The sequence below is a fragment of the Sarcophilus harrisii genome, chromosome 3 (genome assembly GCF_902635505.1).
Source record: "Sarcophilus harrisii chromosome 3, mSarHar1.11, whole genome shotgun sequence".
Classification (NCBI taxonomy): domain Eukaryota; kingdom Metazoa; phylum Chordata; class Mammalia; order Dasyuromorphia; family Dasyuridae; genus Sarcophilus; species Sarcophilus harrisii.
Window position 1 is genome coordinate 354,518,952 of NC_045428.1, and position 25,696 is coordinate 354,544,647.

Sequence of the window (25,696 nt, forward strand, 5' to 3'; positions counted from 1 at the left end):
CTGGCAGAATTCTAGAATACGTATTAAAATGGTAGCTAATAAATGTTTAGAAAAGAAAGCAATGATCACAAATTACTGGCATAATTTCATCAAAAACAGGTCATGCTACAATAAACTCACTTTCTTTTTTTGGATGAGTCACTATATGGATAGATGGGATGAAAAATATTTCTTTTATTAAACTTATGGAAAAGATAAAGAGATATGGTAGATAATAGTATATTTGCAGGGATTGGGAAATAAATGGCCAAATCTATATTATAAATTTACAGATTAAGAATTAGATTAATCTTTTCAGATTGTTTATATCAACTTTTTCATTTTACAAAAGTTGGAATTTGTCCAAATTGTTGGAATTTGATAGTAGCATTCAAGAAGTACTATTGTAGATAGGATTCCAACTGAGGTACTCTGACTTCAAAGCCTCTAAAGTTTCCAGAATACCATAAATGTCTATAGTTGTTAAGGATTACTAAATATTTTAGAAGGAATCACAAGTATATAGACCTAGGGAACAATGTTTAACCCTGTGTTATTTAATATTACTTAAATGAAGGGATATATGACATATTTATCAAATTTTCAAAGTATATAAAGCTAGAGAAAATATACAAAATACTGAATACTAACATCAAAATTCACAGAGATCTCACAGCTTACATCTTTAAGTCAATTGATAGAAATGAAAATTCTTACACATGTTCAAAAATAAACTTGTTGAGTATCAAATGGTTTAGGTATAGAAATAAGTTCATTTGAAAAAGCTCTGGGAATTTCCATGGCTCCAAGTTCAATATGAGTCAACAGAATGATATGGGCAGCAAAGAAAATTATTGAAATCTTTGACTAAATCAATAAAATCTGACATTTACATGCATTTTAAAGGGTACAGAGTGCTTTACCTAAGCTATCATTCCTGAGTACCATAATAATCTGTGGTATAAGTTATACAGATACTAATTTCAGAGAAAGAACTAAGGTTCAGAGAGCTTAAGTGATTTGCTCATGGTAATACAGAACTTTTCAGAAGGGTGATTTGAATCCAAATTGTCCCGACTTTTAAGTTCAACAATCTAATCTTAGTTCATCTAAGAAAAATCTGAAGATTTTTCCTCACATTTTGTAATAAAACAGATAAGAAAGCTAATACAATTATAGGTTGCATTAAGGAAAAGTATCCAGAATAGGAAGTACTATACTCAGGTAACTCTGCCACTGAAATACATTGTTTGGTCTTGAGCATCACATTTCAGGAAAAACATTAATAAGGTGACAGAAAAGAGATCGTTGAAGAGCCTTCATGTAGGTCATGTCATATGAGCATCAACTGAAGATATTAAGGATATTCATCCCAAAAAAGAGAAGACTTAGAACATTCATAACAATCATTTTAAGGTACTCAAAGAATTGTCATGAGAAAGAAATATTTTCTTTGTTCAGCTTAGCTCCAAAAGACTGAATGAAGATCAATGGGAAGAAGTTGTCAAAATTGGAAGTTTAGATTTGGTATATTAATAATAATAAAACTTCTATTAAATAAAGGAATCCCCAAAAAAGTAATACCATGGGATATGGTGGGTTCTCCTAGTGATACTCGCAAGCTGATCATTTTAGGACTGTACTGTAGAAGAAATTATTGTTCAGGTAAGGGTTGTCCTCTGAGAGTTTTTTTATTCTGATTCTGTGATTTAATTTGACTAGCAAAAAGTCGGCATCAAGAAATAAAAAGAAACAATTAGCTATTTCCAGTCATTACTTCAATCCCTATGGGCTGAATGAGAATTCATTTTCAATAAATAAACATAATTTCAAAGAACTTCAGCTGGAAAATTCTGAAGTGGTCATTTCATCTAGCCTATTTGGCCAATAAACTCCACTTTTATTAGTCATAGTAAACTGGTAACCAGCTTCTGATCAAATACCCCGATAAGTGGCAAACTCACAATCTCATTAGGCAGAATCTCTGACTTTTGGAGAATGGTTAAAAAGTTTTTCCTTCATTCATGCTTCCCCTCAGCAACTTCCACCTATTTCTTTGAAATCCTTTCTCTGGGACCAAGAAAACAATTAACATTCCTTTTCCACATGATGACCATTATAGTGTTTTAAGTCAGGATCATACTCTTCTATTTCAGAAGTCTCTCTCTGGGATAAAACAACCTGGACAATAATAAGAAATAACAAAAAAAATTGGTTTTCCCCTAGTGTTCAATTCAAATGTGGTTTAGAATTCTTTTACCACCTTAGTTGCCTTTCACTGAAATTACTCTAAGTTTAACAAAGTTCTTCCTATACTATGGTATCTGCATTGGTAGAAGAAATTTCCATCCTAATAGACCTCTCTATGTTAAAGAAATCACAGATCCCATCAAAACAAAATAATTAAAAACATAGAATCATATAATGTTGGTGGTGAAAGGATGTCAGAAGTTGTTAAGTCTAATACATACCAGAGTGAGAATACCCTAAATACTATCTATGACAACATGTCCACCCAACTGTGCTTAATGACCTCTTGTGATGTGAAATCATACAATGGTAACTTTATCATAATAATAGTAATATTTCTAATTAGACATATAATGACAAAATCAGAAAATTAAATAGATACCTTTAGAAGCTGGTGAAAATATGCTTCTGTCCTCAGAGAGCAGCTATTATACCAAAAATATAAAAAATTCTGAAAGATCTTCCGGTAAAGATTTTTTATAAACTACTTCAATAATTCATTCTTGTGTAACCCATGGCCCAGTACCACAATTTCTGGGTTTGTAAATATTGGATTTAATTTTAAGGGACTGTTCCCATTCATCTCTCTTTAACTAAATTTGCCTACACCCAAAATTGTCTCTTCAAAATCGTATTCATACAATTCCATAGATTAATTGATGAGTCTCTAGATTCCATTCAAGTACTCAACAAGGCATATGGGAAACAAAGCACTTTATTATACTATGCAGAAAACACAAAACCAATCCAAACAATATCTCATAAAAACACAAAGTTTTTGTTTTATTTCATAACCTTTCTTTTTTTATAGATAAAGAAATTCATTCCCAGAAGGGTTAAGAGATTTGTCCAGTCATACATGTACTACTACTGTAGCTAAAATTCCTTCAAATGACTTAAAAACCCATGATTTTTCCACAATATTGTAATGACAACATTCATTGAGATTTACCAGATATCTCAGAGGGTGAACTCCATCTCTAGGGATTCTCATTTCCTTCTTTTTGTCCCTCTTTGCCTATGTGGGTTCCAAGGAATCATCCAGACTCAGAAAATCCCAGTGTTTTAGACTTTATTTATTAGGAAATATACCTGTGGTGGCTAAAATGTACCTCTTGACATTCTGGGACATCCCTTAATTCCAGGGACCCATACCAATCTACCTCATAGTGCTATCATATAGACAACCCTTAGGTGGGGAAAAACTTGGGTCTGTTAGAAAGGTAACCCCTTTCCTATCAAATTTTCAGCATTAGAATAACTTGTGTTTATATGGAGGGCAACATCTAAATCTAAATATTTTGTTGCCCCACGTCCTGGCTTATTTTGTTAATACCTGCCAATTGGAGAGAGATGCAAGTATTGTCTGTGCTGAAAGAAGTTATCATTACCCAGAAAATTCTCCCTTTCTCACTAAAAGTTTGCTTTCTAAGACGCTCATTTATCCAAGAGGAGTTTCCAAAAATTCCTCTTTCTGTAAAGTAGCATCCTGAAATTCTCAAGCTTGCATAAGAAGCAATTACACAACTAGCACTTCTCAGGAAATCCTTTTTATTTTCTTTCTAGGAGGCTATGATTGAAGAACATCAACATCCTGGCCACATGGTTCCCATTTTGTGGGACCACATAATTGAAAGCATGCAAAACTGAAACTTGTTTCTCCTACTGCCTCTCTAGTGCTGGATCCAGGAAATCAGTGTCCAAATACTCTTGCTAGCTGAGCATTACTCCAGCTTCTGTAATTTATTCAGTCCAGAAAGCTTCCATCTCTGAGGTTTAGGAAGGCTTAGTGAAAATGCATGTCCCTCAGGGCCTCTGCTAACATATGTCTGTCTGTCTATCTCTCTCTCTCTCTCATATATATATATATATATATAAAGATGTGTGTGTAAAAAATTCAAGTCATTCATAGGATGGCACAATGCTATATTTGAAGATTTGCAAGTGCCAGATGAATGCTTTTCCCCCTGAAATATTTGTATATATGTCCTATACCTACTGCTGCCCAATCACCACAATTCATATAAAATTCATGCCCAAGTCCACATCCTCTGCTGAGCAATTTTCACTAATAATGAAGAATATTATTGTTACCTTTCCCCCTTCTCTTCTCAAGGGCAGTTTACTTTCCTAGCCAAGGCTATTACCAATTGTCTTGACTTACATCTTGCCATGGACTCTGATGACTGGAGGAGAAAGTGAGACTTTTTTTGCACTTTGATTTTGCACAGCTCTACATCATTTAAATCCAATTTACTTTCAAATCAAGACGTCATCCTCCTGATTCCATTGGTCCTCTTCAAAAAAATGAAGGATGAACAACAACAAACTATGTCAACCTTTTTTACAGATCTTATCCACCATCCTCTCTATATCTCCTTGGTTAAAAGAGCTAAAATTCACTAGTAATTCTGCCTTGTTTTTGTCAAGGTTGCATTAGACTTCCCAAATGTATTACATCCTAAATAAAAGATCCATTGTCATGGAAGTGGTCAGCAAGTTAGAAGCTACGCATTACAAAAAAGGAGACATGGCTTGCAATGAAAACACAACTGATTGATAGCATGTAATGTGCTTATGACATGTTTCTATATAAATGCTGCAATATTGGAGCATTGATTCACATGAAAAGTTTGAGACTATCTCCCCATCACAAACTTGATTTTATTGGGTAGAGTTAATGCTCTTCTTCAACTGTCACTATTAAGTAAATGCTGGCTATGAACTATTTTTTATTACATCCATATCATTCTCAGGCTTTTTCTTTCCAGGAATTTTGAGAATTCCAGAGGCCTCAAAGCAGATTCAAAAAAGATGAAAATAAAACAGAGAATAAGAAAATACTACTATTGAAATAATTCTTTTCTTCTAAAATCCTTTTTATACTCTTACCTACTTTGTATTTACTGTTTCATTAATTCTCATAACAACACTCTATGAGATAGACAGGAGGAGGAGTAATACTATCCCTTATTCCACAGTGGGGAAAAAGCCTTCCAAAGGTTTCATAGTAAGTCCATAGGCTACAGGTTTCTTCCTTTGATCCTGAACCCTATGTTCTTCACAATTAAAAGCCTAGGTGGGAATGGAAACCTTCGTAAGGAAAGGCAGAGAGGCAGAGTGGGGAGGGAAGGGGAGGGAGGGAGGAAGGGAGAGAGAGAGAGACAGAGAGAGAGAGAGAGAGACAGAGAGAGAGAGAGAGACAGAGAGAGAGAGAGAAGAGAGAGAAGGGGGGAGGAAGGGAAGAAGGAAAGAGGAAACAAGTGAGGGAGAGGAAGAGAAAGGGAGGGAGTGGGGATCATGAGGAGAGGAAGAGAGTAGTCCTTTCTTTTATCAATGAAGGGACAAGAGTGGTTTGAATAGGTAAGAAAATAAATTAAAAGTGATATTGTCTTAGTTCCACACATACCAAAGCAAGGACTCTAGAAAGGAGATAGCATGCGTGCATGTGTGTGTGTGTGTGTGTGTGTGTGTGTGTGTGTGCAAGAGAGAGACAGAGAAACAGAGTCAGAGACAGTGATAGAGAGATACAGAGCCAGAGCCAGAGCCAGATACAGAAAGAGACACACAGAAACACAGAAAGATTTTGAAGCTAGCTAAAAACTAAAAATAATTGTAGAAAGAATAATCCACAGGTTTAGGTCAGCAGTGTTCCAAGAAGCCTTATCCCCTACAGTCACATGAGCATATTCAAGCCTGATCAAATGAAGCTAATCTTAGTGAACAGGTGGAAGCTCAGGAAAGAGCAGCTCTGTCAAATGAGAGGAGACAATGCCAAGGATCTTAGAAAAAATCAAAAGAAGAAATTCAAGAATCAATAAAAGCAATTTAATAAGGAACTGATGTAAAGGTTGCGAATGTGAATAATGTGCCATGACCACCTGTAAGAGAAAGAGCCAAAAACGGCTGTTGGAATGGGGGACAGAAAGGGGACAGAAAGGGCAGGGAAGACAAACCTGTTTCCTGGTTCTAATACAAACAATGGACCCTGAATACCAATCCAGCCAACATGCTGAAAGCAGTTTTTCAAAACAGGAAAATACATGACCCCAGGTCCTGGGCAATTTGGCCAAAACAAAAGAGAAAAACCAAAAAGAGAGTCAGCATTTCTTAAAAACAAGTTCATTCAAATACCTGCTTCAATTCTAATATGGGGAAAAGCACTCTGAATTTGGAGGCAAAAGCTCTGAGTGGGTTCAAATCCTTATTTTGACACTTATTCCCTGTATGACCTTAAGGCAAATCATTTGCTCTTTTTGAGGTTCAATTTCTTCATCTTCAATGAAACAACTGAACAAAATGGCATCTGTGGTGCCTTCCAGTTCTCCATCCATGAGAATGTAACTTTAATTCAGAATGCTAGCCATAGAATAATAGAAACATCCGGGGCACCTAGAGCCCACAAGTCACTTCTCCTCCCAGGCTCTATTCACTCTTTTTGTAAAATGAGGATGAGAGGGGATGAACTCTTAAATCCCATACAGCTGACATTCTCTGAATTTGTGATTACAATTGTGGTAAAAACAAACACACACAATCATAATGAAGAAAATGGAATCAAATAAACAGTTATGAAAGGAGAAGACTATATGATTTAATTTACTTTACTTGGAAAAAATGTGTTTTTGCTGCTGAACCTAATTCTTACCTTTTCAGTTCATTCAAATGTGATCTTAAAGATCTTCCTTTCTCTCTCTGTCTCTCTAACTCTTTCTATGTCTCTCTCTGTCTCTGTCTCTTTCTCTCTCTGTCTCTATCTCTCTCTCTCTCTCTCACACACACACACACACACACACACACACACACACCACAGGCTAGATATAACTTCACAATTTGAGATCTAAATAACTTTCCATTCTTATTTTCATAAAGCCTGCCTTTATGCATATTCTATTCTAGGCAAAAAAAGAAATAATTGCTCTTCATCACAAATGACAATCTATCTCCTCTTGTCTTGACTTTTACACAGGTGGTCCCCTATTCCTGGAATGCTCTCCCCCTTACCTTCCTCTCAGAATTCCTAGCTTCCTTCCAGGGAGCCAGTGCAGGTGCTCCCTCCTACACAAGGCCTATCCTGTTGCCTGTGTTGTTGGTATTCTCTCCTCCTAAAATTAGGTTTACATTTATTTTGTATATTTATTTAATCTATGTACACTGGAATTTAGAATTATAAAGGCCATGAGGAGGTTTTAATTCCTCATTTCACAGATGACAAAACTGAGTTTCAGCAAGGTAAAAGAAGCAATATATGGTCACACAGCTAATAAGTTTCTGATATAGGATTTGTACCTATTTTTTCCTCCCACACCCATGGATTATAAGCTTTTTGAAGTCAGTGACTATTTTCTTTTTGTCTCTGTATCTTTCCCTACTGTCAATAAATAGAAGGAACTTAATTCATGTTTACTGAATTGAAGTAAAATGATTTTATCTGAGAAAGGTCATTCAATCTAAGCCATACAGAGTTGTACCTACATCTTTGTAGGAAGATAGAAATGTATCTTGTAGATAAAGGTGGATGAACTTGCTGGTGAGGTAAATAAAGTGTTGGATTTGAAGTCAGGAAGGCTTTCGTTCAAAGCCTGTCTCAAATACTTACTGTGTGACCCTGAGCAAGCAACTTAACTTTTATTTGCGCCAATTTTTTTTTCATGATTCTACAAATTCTTGCTCAGGAGTTCACCTTTTCTTTAACATCTGTGTAGTATTTAATTGTTTAGTGCATATTATGAAAACACTATCACCATTCAGCTTTGCAGCTATTCCACACATATATCTAGAAAAAGATGCTTTGATAAAGAAAAAAAAAAAACTTTCATCCTATAATTTAAAAACATTGTGTGATGACAGTCTGAAAATTGAGATGTCTAGGTAAGTCACTGAATGATGATTGAAGAGATGTTAAATGAAATTTTTAAAAGCATTTACTAAGCATATAAGTGGCATATACTGATTACAAATGAAAAATTAAACTGCTTCACCTTATGAAGCTTAAGTTCTTTTTTTCCACTTAATATAATTTTATTTTTTCCAATTATATATATAGTTTTCAACATTCATTTTTATAAGATTTTGAGTTCCAAAGTTTTCTTCTACCCTCTCCCTTCACCACCTTTCTTAAGACAGAAAGAAATCTGATATAAGTTATACATGAAGAATCATGTTAAAACATATTTCCAAATTAGACATGTGAAAAGTTAATCAGAGCAACAGGGAAAAAATAAGAGAAAGGAAATAAAAAAGAAAATAGTATGCTTCAATCTGCATTCAGAGTCCATAATTCTTTCTCTGGTTGTGGATTATATTTTTCATCATGAGTCTTTTAGAATTGTGTTGGATCATTATATTGTTGAGAAGAACTAAGTATACCATAATTGATCACTGCACAGTGTTTCTCTTCTTATGTTCTCCCAATTCTTGATTTTCCAGGTTTTTCTGAAATCTTCCAGCTCACTATTTCTAATAACACATGAGTATTTCATTATATTCTACTACAACTTGTTCAGCCATTCTGTTTCCATTTCCTTGCAGACACAAAAAAGAGCTGCTTTAAATATTTTATACCTATTGTTATGATCTCTTTGGGATACAGATATAGCAGTGATATTGCTATATCAAAGGTTATGCACACTTTAGCTGCCTTTTGGGCATAGTTCTAAATTCTTCTCCAGAATGGTTGGATCAATTCACAACTTCACCAACAATGCATTAGTGTTCCAATTTTCCAACATTTATCATTTTCCTTTTCAGTCATATTCACCAATGTGATAACTGTGTGTTGGTACCTCAGAGTTGTTTTAATCTGTATTTTTCTAATCAATAGTGATTTAATTTATTCTTCATATGAATATAGATAGTTTTAGTTTCTCTATCACATTCTTAGACCATTTATCAATTGGTAATGACTTGTATTCTATTAAATTTGATTCAATTCTCTAGATACATTTTAAAATAATGCCTTCATTGGAAAAAAAAAACTGGCTATAATTCCCCAATTCTCCCTTCTGCCCCTCCCCCCCCCCATCTTTCTGCTTTCTTTCCAATCTTAGGTTGAATCAGTTTTGTTTGTGGAATTTTTAAAAATTTAATATAATCAAAATTATCCATTTTGCATTTTATAATGTTCTCTATCTTGTATTTGCTCATAAATTCTTCCCTTTTTCACACTCTTCCTTGCTCTCCTAAATTGCTTATGTTATAATTTTTTATGTCTAGATCGTGCACTCATTTTGACATACTCTTAGTATACAGAATGAGATATTGGTTAATGCATAATTTGTCCCATATTATTTCCTGGTTTTCCCAGCAGCTTTTGTCAAATAATGAATTCTAATCCCAGACATTAGAATTTTTTGTTTCATCAAATAGTCATTTACTATTGTGTCTTGTGTACCTAACTTATCCCACTGATCCAATACTCTATTTCTTAGCCAGTACCAACTAGGTCTGATGATTGATGCTTTAAAACATAGTTTTAGATCTGGTGCAAATAGGCCAACTTTGTTTTTTTTTTTTTTTTTATTAATTCCTTTGATATTCTTGAGTTTTATTTCTTCTGCAAGGAAGAAATTTTTCTAATTCTATCAAATGAATTTTGTTAGTTTGATTGGTATAGCACTGAATAAATTGTCATTTTTTATTGGCTTGAGCAAATATTTTTCCAGTTGTTTAAATCTGACTTTATTTGCGTGAAAAATGTGATGAAATTCTGTTCCTGGATTTATCTTAACAGATAGACTCTAAAATATTTTATGTTGTCTACAGCTATTTTAGATAGAATTTCTCTTTCTATCTCTTGTGGCTGGACTTTGTTAGTTATATATAATAGTAATGCAGATGATTCATGTGAGTTTATTTTATATCTTGCAATTTTGCTAAAGTTATTTATTATTTCAAGTAGTTTTTTGGTTGATTGTGATTTTCTAAGAACAACATCATATTATCTGTAAAGAGTAATAGTTTTCGTTCATTGTTGTCTAGTCTAATTTCTTTGATTTCTTTTTCTTTTATTGCTATAACTACCATTTCCAGCACATTATTGAATAATAGTGGTGATAATGGGCTTTCTTCACCTGTGATCTTATTTGGAAGCTTCTAGCTTATCCTCATTTCTTGTAATACTTGCTCATGATTTTAAATACATTCTGCTTTTCATTTTAAGGAAAATTCCATTTATTCTTATAATCTCCAGTGTTTTTAATAAGAATGGGTATTGTAGTTTGTCAAAGATTTTTTTTGCATCTATTGAGATAATTACGTGATTTCTATTAGTTTTGTTATAGTCAATTATAATGAGAATTTTTCTAATATTAAACTAGATCTGTAGTCATGTGCATTATCCTGATGATAAATTTCTGTAATTCTTTGGTAACATTTTATTAAAAAAATTTACATCAATATTCATTAGGGAAAGTTATCTATAATTTTATTTTACTGTTTTGGATCTCCCTTATTTAGTTCTCAGCTCCATATTTATGTGATAAAAAGATTTTGGTTGGACTCCTCCACCTATTTTTCCCAAATAGTTTATATAGTATTGAAAATAATTGTCCTAAGCTATTAATCAACTCCCTAAGAAAAAATCCCCAGGACCAGATGGATTTACATGTGAATTCTACCAAACATTTAAAGAACAATTAGCCCCAATGCTATATATAAACTATTTGAAAAAATAGGGAAGGTAAGAGTCCTACCAAATTCCTTTTATGACACAGACATGGTACTGATACATAAACCAGGTATGTTGAAAACAGAGAAAGGAAATTACAAACCAATCTCCCTAATGAATATTGATGCTAAAATCTTAAATAAGATATTAGCAAAAAGACTACAGAATATCATCCCCAGGATAATACACTATGAACAAGTAGGATTTATACCAAGAATGCAGGGCTGGTTCAATATTAAGAAAACTACCAGTATAATTGGCCATATTAATAACCAAATTAACAAAAACCATATGATCATCTCAATAGATACAGAAAAAGCATTTGATAAAATCCAACATCCATTCCTATTAAAATACTTGAGAATATAGGAATAGTTGGACTTTTCCTTAAAATAATCAGTAGCATCTACTTAAAACCAACAGTAAGTATCATATGCAATGGGAACAAACTACAACCATTCCCAATAAGATCAGGAGTGAAACAAGGTTGCCCCATCACCATTACTATTCAATATTGTATTAGAAATGCTAGCTTTGGCATTAAGAGTTGAGAAAGAGATTAAAGGAATTAGAGTAGGTAATGAAGAAACCAAATTATCACTCTTTGCTGATGATATGATGGTATACTTAGAGAACCCCAGAGATTCTACTAAAAAGTTATTAGAAATAAGCCATACCTTTTGCAAAGTTGCAGGATACAAAATAAACCCACATAAGTCATCAGCATTTCTATAAATCACTAACAAAGTCCAACAGTTAGAGTTACAAAGAGAAATCCCATTTAAAGTAACTACTGATAGTATAAAATATTTAGGAATCTATCTGCCAAGGGAAAATCAGAAAGTATATGAGCAAAAGTACAAAACACTTTCCACATAAATTAAGTCTGATCTAACCAATTGGAAAAATATTAAGTGCCCTTAGATAGGGTGAGCAAATATAATAAAGGTGACAATACTACCTAAACTAATCTATTTGGTGGCCTAGCTGTACCAGATCTAAAATTATATGATAAAGCAACAGTTACCAAAACCATTTGGTATTGGTTAAGAAAAAGACTAGTTGATCATGGAATAGGTTAGGTTCAAAGGATAAAACAATCAATAACTTTAATGCTCTAGTGTTTGACAAACCCAAAGACCCCAGCTTTTGGGATAAGAACTCACTATTTGACAAAAATTGGAAACTAGTATGGCAGAAACTAGGCATGGACCCACACTTAACACCATACACTAAGATAAGGTCAAAATGGGTTCATGACCTAGGCATAAAGAATGAGATTATAAATAAATTAGAGGAACATAGAATAGTTTACCTCTCAGACCTGTGGAAGAGGAAGGAATTTATGACCAAAGAAGAACTAGAGATCATTACTGATCACAAAATAGAAATTTTTGATTATATCAAATTGAAAAATTTTTGTACAAATAAAACTAATGAAGACAAGATTAGAAGGGAAGCAATAAACTGGGAAAACATTTTTACAAAGGTTCTGATAAAGGCCTAATTTCCAAAATATATGGAGAATTGACTCTAATTTATAAGAAATCAAGCCATTCTCCAATTGATCAATGCTCAAAGGATATCAATAGACAATTTTCATTTGATGAAATTGAAACTATTTCTACTCATATGAAAGGGTGTTCCAAATCACTATTGATCATAGAAATGAAAATTAAGACAACTCTGAGATATCACTACACACCTGTCACATTGGCTAAGATGACAAGAAAAGATAGTCATGAATGTTGGAGGGGATGCGAGAAAACTAGGATACTGATACATTGTTGGTGGAGTTGTGAATGGATGCAGCCATTCTGGAAAGCAATTTGGAATTATGCTCAAAAAGTTATCAAAGTGTGCATACCCCCTTGATCCAGCAGTGTTACTGCTGAGTTTATATCCCAAAGAGATTTTAAAGAAGGGAAAGGGTCCTGTATGTGCTAGAATGTTTGTGGCAGCCTTCTTTGTAGTGGCCAGAAACTGGAAATTAAGTGGATGCCAGTCAATTGGAAAATGGCTGAATAAACCGTGGTATGTAAATGTTATGGAATATTATTATTCAGTAAGAAAAGACCAACAGGATGATTTCAGAAAGGCCTGGAGAGACTTATATGAACTGATGCTGAATGAAATGAGCAGGACCAAGAGATCATTATATACTTCAACAACAATACTATGTGATGATCAATTCTAATGGACCTGGCCAACTTCAGCAATGAGATGAATTAAATCAGTTCCAATGGAGAAGGAATGAATTGAAATAGCTACACCCAGAGAAAGAACTCTAGGAGATGACTAAGAATGATTACATAGAATTCCCAATTCCTCTATTTTTGTCTGCCTGAATTTTTTATTTCCTTCACAGGCTAATTGTATATTATTTCAGAGTCCAATTCTTTTATACAGCAAAATAACTGTTTGGACATGTATACTTATTTCATATTTAATTTACTTTTACATATTTAACATGTATTGGTCAACCTGCCACCTGGGTCAGGAGAGGAGGGGGAGGAGGGGAAAAATTGGAAGAAAAGGTTTGGCAATTGTCAATACTATAAAATTACTCATGCATATAACTTCTAAAGAAAAAGTTATAATAAAAAGGAAAAATAAATAAAAAAGAAAAAGAAAATAATTGTTCTTTAAATATTTGGTAGAATCTACTTGTTAATCCATCTGGCTTTGTGGATTTTTTCCTTAGGGAGTTCATTGAGGGCTTGCTTAATTTCTTTTTCTAAAATAGGGTTATTTAAGTATTTTATTTTCTGTTCATCTGAGCAATTTATCATTTTGTAAATAGTCATCAGATTTATTGACATATAATTGCAAAAAATACCTATTCTTTATTGGTATTGAATTTACCCTTTTTATTTTTGACACTGGTAATTTGGTTTTCTTCTTGCTTTCTTTTATAAATCAAATTAACTGAAGATTTATCTAATTTATTGTTTTTCCCCATAAAACCATTTCATAGTGTTAGTTATTAGTTCAATAATTTTGTTACTTTTTTCTAATCTCTCCATTTTCCGATTTCTGATTTGTTATTTAATTTGACACTTTTAATTTGCTCTGTTATTAGATTTTTTAGTTGTGTGCCTATTTCACTCTCCCCTCTCTAATTTTATTCATGTAAGCAGTTAGTTATAAAATTTCCCTTAATTGCTTCTTTTACCCACTCAGTTTTTAGAATTATTTTGTTTCCAATTAATTATTAATCTATCTTTCCATGGTCCTTTATTGCACATAATTTTAAAACATTATGGTCAAAAATGTGTATTTAATATGTCTGCCTTTCTGCATTTTATTGTCAAGCTTTTATGCTGTAAACACCAATATTTATATAGCTATCTTGTATAACTAAGAAAAACATGTTCCTTTTTATTCCCATTTAATTTTCTCCAGAGATGAACCATATATAACTTTTCTATATTTTTATTCACCTCCTTAATTTCTTTCTTGTTTATTTCATGGTTAGTTTTGTCTAGAACTGACAAGGAGAGATTGAGGTCCCCTTTAGTATAGTTTTGTTATTTATTTCTTCCTGTAACTCACTCAAGTCATCCAAGAATGTGGGTGCTATATTATTTGTTGCATATATGTTTACTATTCATATTACTTCATTGTCTATAGTACTTTTTAACAAGATGTAGTTTTTTTCTTTAATTTTTTTTGATTAGGTCTATTTTTGCTTTTGCTTTGTCTGATTTTTTTCTTATTTCAGCCAAAGTATAATATATTCTGCTCCATCTTTTTACCTTTATTCTGTGTGTATCTCTCTGCTTCAAATGTGTCTTGTAAATATGTTGTAGGATTTTTTAAAATCCATTTTCTTTCATTTTGTGGAAGAGTTTATCACATTCACACTCACAGTTATTATTACTAATCATATTTTCCTCCATACTTTTTTCTGTGTTTATACTTTTCTTTCTCCTTTCACCCTATTTTCTGAACATTGCTTTCCTCAATCTATTCTCCTTGACATCATCCCCTCCTTTTCCTTTTCTTTTTCCTTTCCCCTCCTATTTCTCTATAGGGTAAGATATATTTCTATACACTACTGAGTGTGTCTGTTATTCCTCTTTGAACCAAATATAATGAAAGCAACATTCACACAATGCTCACTCCTTGCTTTCTTTCCTTCTTCTGTGGCAGGTCTTTTGTACCTCTTTCTGCGAAGGATTTTATGACCATTTGGGTCACTGACTGTGATAGCTTGGCCCATTTCTTCCTACCTAACCTAAGAAGTCTATCTATCATGTCTAGAGACATTCATTGTTTTATCCAACTTGTGAACTTGCTGAGTATCTTGCTTATTTTAGTTTACACATTATATGTCAATTGATGGAATTATTCTGTATTTTGTATAGTTGTTCCTTAACATCAAAATATCTATCTCTATAAAATGGGGCCTTGGAAGGAGGTGGCATTTCAGATCATGAGGAAAATCTGAGGTCCATGTAATTAGAAGGGACCATCAATCATTTAATAAAGTGCCATTGGCTCAGAGCTCTGCCTCAGTCTCTTGGGACAATTTTTAATCTCTACAATCAATTTCTCCTTACAAATGAGTAAATTACTTGTCACACAGCTAATAAGTGTTGGAGGCCAAATCAGAACTCATAAAGCTTATTCCTGATTCCAATCCTGGATGATGTTGGTTGCTTGTCTTTTGTTCTGGAAGAAGACCATGACATCAGGGAGGTGATGCCATGATATACAAATAAATTGGACTTAGGTGAGGGAGGGCTGTGAAGGATCACCTCTCTTACTTTCCATAGCCATGTGGGTCCACTGGCCCGATATAGATCAAGATGATCAGAGATTGTTCAGGATGAAGTGAGTCACCTGGACCTTTTGAAGCTAAGGTCTTCAACAGGTCTCAGGCTGAGGCTGGATCCATTCAGTGATTAAGACTAGAAAGCAATTGAGGCAAAAAAATCTCCTCTTTCACTTAATAAAAAAATAATCTAAATAAATAAATCTGACCTTCAGGCCAAAGTAGAAATGACTGCTATTTATATTCAATTTGAATCTGTCAGGACCATAGCACTCTCCACAGCCCCTTCTAGCTGCTTTGTTTAATCCTCTTGTTATTGTTCTGTATATATTTACTTATGTGCTTCTTATATTCCCCATTAGAGTATAAGCTTCTTGAAAAGAAGGTCTGATTCTTTTTTAAATATTTATGTCACCAGCATGTCTCTCTGCCTGGCATGTAGTAGATGCTTATTGGTTGTTTGATTTCAAGCTGATTTCACCTTCAGAAAATATTTATAGTACTGAGAACAAGACTGAGTTATTCATTCTGGGCTTAACTTTTTCTAGAGATAGTCCTGGGTGTGTAGTCCTTATAATGGATCTGCCAGTGTAATACTTATTAGAAAACTATGGAGTAATTAGAACTCTTTCCTGAATTCACTCATAATCCAAAGTCAATCAAATTTAGACTGGGGGAGAGCCTCTCTGAATTTAGCTGGGATAGTCTTTGAAGAATAAACATATTAGAAAATACTGAGCCCTTTCTGAAAGTTTGGGGGTAAATTTTCTGACCTAGCTTTCAAAACTAAGTCATTTCTAGCTATGTTAAGCAAGTACTTCAGTGACGAAGAAGAAAAAAATAAAACCAAAATCAGAGGTTTTAGCAAAGCAAGGTAAGGAAAATCCTAGTTACAAATAAACTGGGTAGCTAAGTGGAACAGTGTATACAGAGTATTGAACTTGGAATCATGAGTTCAAATCTGCCCTCAGATACTTATTATCTTGTGTGCCCCTGGTTAAGTCACTTAATTCTCAGTTTTCATTTGTAAAATGAACCAAAGAAGGAAATGGCAAGTCACTCCAGTATCTCTGCCAAGTAAATCCCCAAAATGTCACAGAGTAGTACACAACTGAAAAATAATAAAAGTTACAAATTCACACACAACAAAAGTTACAAATTCACACACACACAGAGAGAGAGAGAGAGAGAGAGAGAGAGAGAGAGAGAAACACATACAGAAACACATATATAAACACCATTTAATGTTATCACCAAGACCAAGTATTGTTAAGATCGTGTATTTTAAGATCAGCACAAGACAGGAATTCAGGTTAGGGGAAAATCGTCAGTCTTTATTCTCAGTGAAGAAGGATCGGAGGTGGAAGAGAATCGGCGATAGCAATGTGTGCAGCTGAGTCAAGAAGCTAGCTCGACCAGCAGCCACACAACCAGCAACTCAGAGTCTCGAAACCAGCCCAATCTCTCCCCACTTGTCTTCCTCCCTCTCTCTCTGCCTCCACCCACCAAAATCGTCATTTCCTATACAACACATCAGGACTTGCAGGGAGAGTGGGCAGGGACCATTCTTTATCCAATCATGTATATTAATAGAGTATAGCCCAATTACTATCTAGCCTCATGTACTTGGGACCTCAGTGCATCAGCTCAAACCTCAGCCCATTACAAAGTATTGCAGAAGGAAAAGTCTCATCATTTGCTTTGCAAAAGTGCTTTGGTTCTATGACATCTTCCCTCAAAAAATTAATTTAATTGTAATTCTGTGTTTAATGATCCTCAAAACAAACATTTCAACATAGTACAAGAAAGAATATTCCATATGAAACTATGATCTTCTGCTCACGAAGTTCTATTTTTGAAAGTATATATTAAATTTGATAAGATAGTAAAAAAATTTACCTGTTTTTATGCCCCCTTCTGAACTTCTATTAATTTTAGTACACTAAAAGCAGTCCAAGATTTTCTCAAGGATATACACCAGGAGACAGGTAAATACTTAAGAAAGAAGTGGAATAATTATATGCAAATCTGTAAAAAATAAAACCCATATTTCTCTCAATCTCCTATTATAACTTCTGAGTTCTCCACTGATGCTTCATCTGATCTTTCTAAATGTCCCTTGTTTGTGATTCTTAGAGCCACAATGTTTACATCTAAATGAGAAAACTTGTCCATTTGTTTTGTCTCCATGTTTGTTAGGAGACATTTTGCACAGAAGTGAGCTATTCTTTGAGCTGTTCCTTTTCTCCAGGAACTTCCAGTTTATGTCAATAAACTTGAAGCACTCACTTCATTGATAAATCTATTTGCTCAGCAGGATTCTGCTCTACTTTCTTTTGGACTTATCAGCTATTCAGCATATTTAGAGAAGTGGGATCTTGGGGTACAGATTATGCCTTAGCAAATATTAGGTAAACAACAGCTGACTAATGCTGACAAACAGGGCCTACTTTTCTTTGATGGCAAGTATTCCTTCTGGCTAGGGGTCATTTGGGTAATGGGCAATAGAAAGTTTGGCAGGTTGAGCCCCATTAAATAAACATGTAGTTTTACTCAAGGGAAAAAAGAAAAATTTAATGAGAACAAAGAGAAATATTCAGTTAAATAACAAATATTTTAATAGTCTAAATGCATGTAAGTTGTAGCATGTTAATACTTAATAACAGTCTTCTATTAATTAACAAGCCTTTATTGAACACATATGTTAGGCACTGTTTTAAGTCACAGAGACACAGTAAGACAGAGACAAGTATGGAAATGTCCCTGTTCTCACGGTCTGCAATTTAATTGAGGATAGGGAAAGGAAAACAGGCATCATACACTACTATAGATACATATATGTTTTTGGCTCCTTGATTAGCATCTCTGTAAGTCAGTTTCAATGTCAGTAAACTGATTAAATTAGGTTAAAGCATCTGTGAGGAAAATCCCTTTCAGCTCTAAATCCATAATCTTAAAATTGGAATCCTTAACATCCAGAGTTTGTGCATTTTAAGCTCTGAAGGTAAACTTGGAGGTCAGCAGAACTGATACTGTTCTCTAAGGGACAAGGCAAGTTTAAATTAAGGAATTCCGCCCTTGCCTCTCCAGTATGAGCTCAGGATTCTCCTTACCATCCTAAAACCTCACCAAGTGCTGGCTCTTTTCCCCAGAACCTCATTCAAGCTCTGAAATTCATTCATTAGAAGTACCATCACTCCTTGAAGCCTTTCCCTCTGATCAGATGGTTCTTCCAAGAACTTTTATTTAAGAAGGTGGTCCAGGTCAAGCCCGTCTTATTTCTCTCCAGGTTATACTGTCAACTTATTTGACCATACTTCCTTTACCTTCACTCCTCCCACCCCCACCCCAATTGTTTTTCAGCCTGCATTTATGTTTTGTCTCTCTTGCCAAGGCTACCCTTCTTTCTACTTATATTCCCAGAGGTTGATACATAACAAGCGCTTAATAAATTTAATAGACTGACTATTAACAAAATTATATCTCCTCGATTCAATCATTAAATCTCATGATTCTTCGGACCTACTTTCCTGAGACTTATTGCTCAGATTAAAATTGAATGGACAAAGGGCAAATTGTTGGGCTCTGCCCATGCACATTATTCTAAACTAAAAGAAGTCATTTATTGTCCCTGATGGCTAACCAAGCAAGCTCTCAAGAGAAACAGGGCACTATAGTGACTTCTGATTCCTTGAAAGAGGGGATGGGAGTTAGAATCTTGCTCAAGGGTGCCATTGATGCTCAAAGACATATAGAGTTCCAAGGCAATGTCTAATTTCCAAATGTTTTATGTTCAATGTCCCTGGCAAGAATCTCTTTAGTACTTATAGAACTAGAGAAAATAAGAAATTAGCCACCTAGAAATTCACCCTACATCATGTACAATTTTGCTGGTGGCATGATGATTATGAAATACAAATCTTTTGAGGGTTTTTTGATTTCCAGATTTGCATCTTACTATATCTACTTGCTTCCTTTGGAGAAGACAGAATACTTGAACAGCTACAAGAGAAGCTTAAAATGTTTGGGATTGGGGATGGGGAAAAAATGGGATAGTGGATGAGAGTGGCTGGAGTCCCATTCTGATTCCATACTCAGACACATAAAATAACATTAATGCTACAATTTTTCCTTTCTATTGATTCCAATGAGGAAAAATTATTTTGTTAAGTATAGCATCTAATCTTAAAAAATATGAAGTAAAGAAAACTTTTCTTATGAAATGAGGGAACACACATCTGTTTTCTTCCCTTGTCTTCTAGTTTCAGGAATTTCATAGTAGGTTTCCTGGAACCTCAGGGCCAGGCAGGATGACAGTGGGCCAGTCTGGAGCTAGCCTGCTTTTTAATCTCAATCATTCTTTCCTGTCAAAAAGCAACATTGTTTTTACTGGAATATTTTGTGCATTAACTATATTGAACATGATAAAGTGGATGGCAGACTCAGAGTCTAGTTTGGCTCAGTCCTTAACTGAGTAATTTTATGCAAGTCATTTTAACTCTCTGTCCCTCAGTTTTCTTTTAAGTTAAATAAGGAAATTTGATTAAATTTTCTTTAAGGTCCATTTTAGGTACCTGATTCTATACCATCTGATAACAGCATTCTATCAAAAGCCATGTTTTCATATAAAGATTTTGTTTTCTTGTAGTCTCAGGGGTTTTAGTGGACTGCAAGGACAATATGAGTTAGCAAAATCATGCATCTCCCAAAACAGATAATGCATCCTTAGGTTGTAGTATGAGTCATAGGGCCCAGGAGCGAGGAGAAGATAGCCTTGAGGTCCTCCATTCTAATCAAACAACATGAGGAATTAAATGTGTTCAGTTCTGGGCATTACATTTTAGTAAGAACTTATTTTGTATTTACTTAATTGTTTTCATGTTCCTTCATTGTTCACTGTTCCATGCAAACCCTGAAGAACACCCAGAGTGGAGCAATCAAGATGCAAATGAGTTTCCAGATCATACCATATTAAAAAAAATGCAAAGAATTGGGAATAAATACCCTGGAGAAGAAAAGTCATAACTGCTTTCAAGTGTTTTGGAAAGTTACCACAGTGAAATAGAATTAGTTTCATTCTGTTTGTTCCCAGAGGACAGAATGAGTAGTAAGGATAGAAATTACAAACAAGAAGAATTGGGCTTGATAAGGAGGAAAAAGAAGTATCCATTAACTAATCTTTTTTTAAAAAAAACTTCAGATTTTGAAGGGCAGGAATGAAGAGAGAGTAAATTCTAGGCACAGGGTGCACAGATAGTTCAAATACAAGGATGTGAGAAATAGAATGTTGAGTTCAAGGAACAAGAAGTTCAGTTTGGCTGGAACAACGGGTACATGAAGGATACTATTGTGAAATAAGTCTGGAAAAGGAGGCTGGAGCAAAAATGTGGAAATACTTAAATTCAAGTAGAAGAATTTATTTTTTATCCCAGAGATAAAAAGGCTACCTGAAATGAAAGTCTGAATACTTGAAATGAAGACTTAGTGGAGAGAAAGGAGTGAGATATAAATGCTGCCCTGCTTTTGAATGGAAAAGACTTGTTAAATTCTGAAATGAAAAGGGAGAGGGAAAAGATAAGGATGAATTTGAAGTTACTAATATGGATGACTGTATAAACATGGCAGGGTCATAAACTATGATAGGGAAATTTAGAGGCTTGGTTAATTCATAGGGAAGATAATGCATTCCATTTTGGACATTTAGAATTAAAGAAGCTAACAGGACAACCAGATGTAAAAGAAGAAGGAGGAGAAGAAGAAGGAGAAAGAGAAGAAAAAGAAAAAAAAGAACAACAACTAATATAAGAGAGTGACAAGTATTGAACATTTCAATTTGGGGATCATCCTAGCAGAAATAATTAAAATCATAGGAAGAATAATATCAAGGAATTACAGGATCAATAAGTTATTAACTTTATTTATTAGATACTTACTATATGTCAGGTACTGTTCTAAAATCTGGGATATAAAGAAAAGCAAAAAGGATAAGATATATAGTTCCAGCTCTTAAGGAGATCATAATCTAATAAATGAGATATGTCAACAATTATGCTCAAATAAGTTACTTACAACATAAATTGGAGATGATAAACAGAGAAAAACCATTACCAAACATCAAGAGGTTTTGGAAAAGACTTTTTGATAGAAGGTTAGGATTTTAGTTATGACTTAAAGGAAACCAAAAGAGAGATGAAGAATAAAAAAATTCTAGTCATTGCTGAGGGAGGGAGAGGTGCAGCAAATAAAAATAAATAAATTAGCAGATTGAATGCCTTCTACAAGGAATTAGAAGGCAAGTATCAATGGATCACAGAGCATGTGAGACTGAAAAAAGTATAGTAAGACTAGAAAATTTGGGGTAAGTGTAGGTTATAAAGGAGTTGACAGTCAATGAATTTTATATTTGATCCTGAAGATGATAAAATTTATTGAGTAGGGAAGTGATCTGGTTATGTCTGCATTTTAGGAAGATCACTTAGACAAATATTTTGATTTATTTGAATCAAAAGAGAAATTTTGAAGGGAAACCAACCAGCAGGTATTTCAATGGTTCAGATATATAGGCCTCCACTAGGATGATGGCAGTATTTGGTATAGAACTGATAGAGAAGGAGTAGGGCCAAGATGGCGAAGAGGACACACACGTTTATCTAAGCTCGCTCTTGCCCTCAGAATAATTTTTTTTTTTTCATGACAAGGCCTCAGAATTAATGCTTGACTGAAAAAAACCAAAAATAATTACCAATAGAAGATATCCTCAAAATTCGCCAGAAAAGGTCTGTTTTTGTTTGCGGGCACAGACAGTTAGGTCAGGTACAGACTGAAGGCAGGCAGCAGGAACACAGCAGGCAGCGAGAGCATGGTAGCTCACACTGAGCAAACCTAAGGAGGGTGTAGTGTGATCTCAGTCATGTCTATGGGGAGAACTTTACCACAATGTGGCTACTTTGCCACAGTGGATCAGCCGAGAAGCTATAAACACAGGGGGTAAAGACTATAACCCAAAAAAGCTAGGGTCTCTCCAGACCTGGCCACATCCACCCAGAGTGACTCAGCATGCTCTCAGAATCTCAGAGTTCAAAGGCAGTGCAACCATTGCTGTCCTGGAAGTGCCTCAGTGCAAGTGCCCTTGCAGTCTGTAGAGGAAGCCCAGTAATACCATCCATCCCCCAACCCCCCCCAAAAAAAGAAAAAGCAGATCTCATTTTCTTCAGTTTCATTCAACATTCAGTGAGTAGGAGCATAGATAACAGATGATAAGAATCATCCAAGAGGATTCTAAGAAGATGACTGAGTAGGTCGGAAAATCTCAAACTCTCTAGATTTCCCCTACAAACCAGACAAATTGTGTCTCAATGCAAATGTAAAGTAGTAAAAACTAATAAGAAGTGGGGCTGATGGGTCCTCTTGGAACAACCAGAAAATATCCAAAGAAAGATATCAGGACTGAGGTTTAGCTGGATTGAAGTATAAATACCTTCAGGCTAGTTCTGCTGAAATAGCAAGTGTGATCCCTAGGGCTAGCTTCATTGGAAAGTAGCTATGGCCTCAGCTACAGGAATTTTTCCTGTCTCCTCTGGAAAGTATGAAGAATCTGAGTCAAGGAAGATTGGGAACATTCAGTGATAAAGGACAGTAATAACAAGTTGCATAAGTGGAGCAGGGACATTGTTGCTGTGGGCACTTAAGGAAGGATAGAATTCTTGGTTTCTGGTTTCAGGTTAGAAGGGAGAATTAAAATAGGACCTGAGGACAGAGCAAGTTCCCCATAGCCCAGGAACAGAGGTGATAATATTAAAAAATTCCAATAAATAAAATTTTAAAAATGAACAAGGGAAAAACTCAACCATAGAAAGTTTTTATGGCAATAGAGAAGACTGGGGTTTTTCTTCAGAGTATTATACCAAAGTAAAAAAGAGCTCTCCCTACCCCAAAGAATAATATCAAAGGGTTACTTGTCTGAAAAGAATTCATATAAGAACTCAAGAAAGACTTTAAAAATCAAATGAAAGATTGAGGAAATTTAAAAAGAAAATAAGACAATCCAAGAAAAAACTCTGTTCAGAAAAGGAGGTCCAGAATATGAAGGAATAAAATGATTCATTAAAAACCAGAATTGGGCAAGGGAAAACCAGCGAAATTATGAGACCAAGAAATAATTAAACACAATATAAAGAAGGAAAAATGTAATAGAATGTGAGATATCTCATAAGAAAAACAACTGATCTGGAGAACAGATCAAGAAGAAAAAAACATAAGAATAAGGATTATCTGAAAGCTATGATCAAAACAAAATCTTGATACAATAATAAAATACATAATTAAGGAAAAATGTCCTGAACTATTAGAACAAGAGGGAAAAGTAGAAAAAAATAAACCCACTGCTCATTACCTGAAAGAGATCCTATGAGGCCAAACATAAGAACATCACAGCCAAATTCAGAAACACCACCACCACCACCCCCGGTAAAGACTGTTAGAAGCAATAAGGGGAAAAAATAGTTAAAATGCAAGGAAGCCATAATTATAGTCACATAATACCTAGCAGCAGTTACATTAAAAGACTACAGGTCTTGTAATAATACATATGAAAGGGCAAAAGAACTGGAGTTGCAGCCAGAAATATCATATCCAGCAAAGTTAAGCATAAGTCTGAATGAAAAAAAAAAAAAAAGACAGTCTGGGAATTGCCAAAATTTCAAGACTTTTTTTGCAATTCAATAGAAAATTTGACATACAAGATGCAAGAGAAATATAAGGTAAACATCAAAGGCTAACTTCAAGAGACTCAATGAAAACAAACAGTTTATATTCTATATTTAAAAATGTAAACTGTATGTCAGCCTGTCATTAGTAATTGGGCAGTTCAAAAGAAAAATTGCGGCAAAGCTGAGTGTGATGTAATTCTAAAAAACAAAACTTTATAGGAAATACAAAAGAATTAGAGAGTAAGTTTTGGATTTCTAGTCTCATTGTAAATGGGATAAAGAGGGAACAATACATATATATCTAGAAGTACATAAAATTTAAATTCAGAAAGAAATAAAAGGGAAAGGAGGAGAGAATAAGAGCATAGTAAGAGACTTTGTTATTGAGGCAATTGGGGTTAAGTGACTTGCCCAGAGTTACACAGTTATGAACTGTTAAGTGTCTGAGGCCATATTTGAACTCAGGTCCTCCTGACTTCAGGGCTGGTGTTCTATTCACTGTGCCACCTAGCTAGCTGCCCCATAGGAAGAGATTTTTAGAGGGAATCCTACTCAATTCAGATCAGAGTTAAAGAGAGAATGACATATACATTTAGTAGAGAATAAAAGTCTTCTAAATTCATAAAGAAATAAGAGGGTAAGGAAACAGGATAAGGGGTGGTAAACATGTATAGGTTGGGGGTAGGTGAGAGAGGAGAGGATAAGCGAAAGATCCTTGGTGAAGGGGTAGGTTAAGTAATAAAGGGCCAAGGTAACAGGTAAAAGTAAAGCAAAGGAGTCAAGAGGGTTAAGAAACAAGAGATACATACAAACGAAATAAAGATCAGAAGTAGAAATTATTAGGTTAAAAAAAAAGAAGGGATAGTAATTGTGATTTCAGACAAAGTTAAAGTTATAATAAATGTAATAAATAAAGAAAAATAAAGTAAAAATGTACAAAAGAAAACAAAAAAACCTACAAGAAAACAAAGAAAAGATGAAAACAGCTCTGAACACAATGTGTTATACATGCTTCTTGAAACAGAAATTTATTGCTTTGGACTTTGAATCCTTTCTTATGTGAACATGACGTTTTTTTTCATTTTCTACATCGTATTTAGATTTTAAATTAATTAATCCATTGTTATTATTGTTGTTGTTTTTAAAGAATCATCTAAAACTGAGCCTTGGCAAGACAAGATCAGCAATAAAGCAAGGAATTAAGGGACTCAGAAAAACAGGACAAAGTTGTTTTGAACTGGTTCAGGAGTTAAAATGGATAAAGGAAGAGAGTATGATTAATACAAAAATATGATATGGGGATGGAATGAG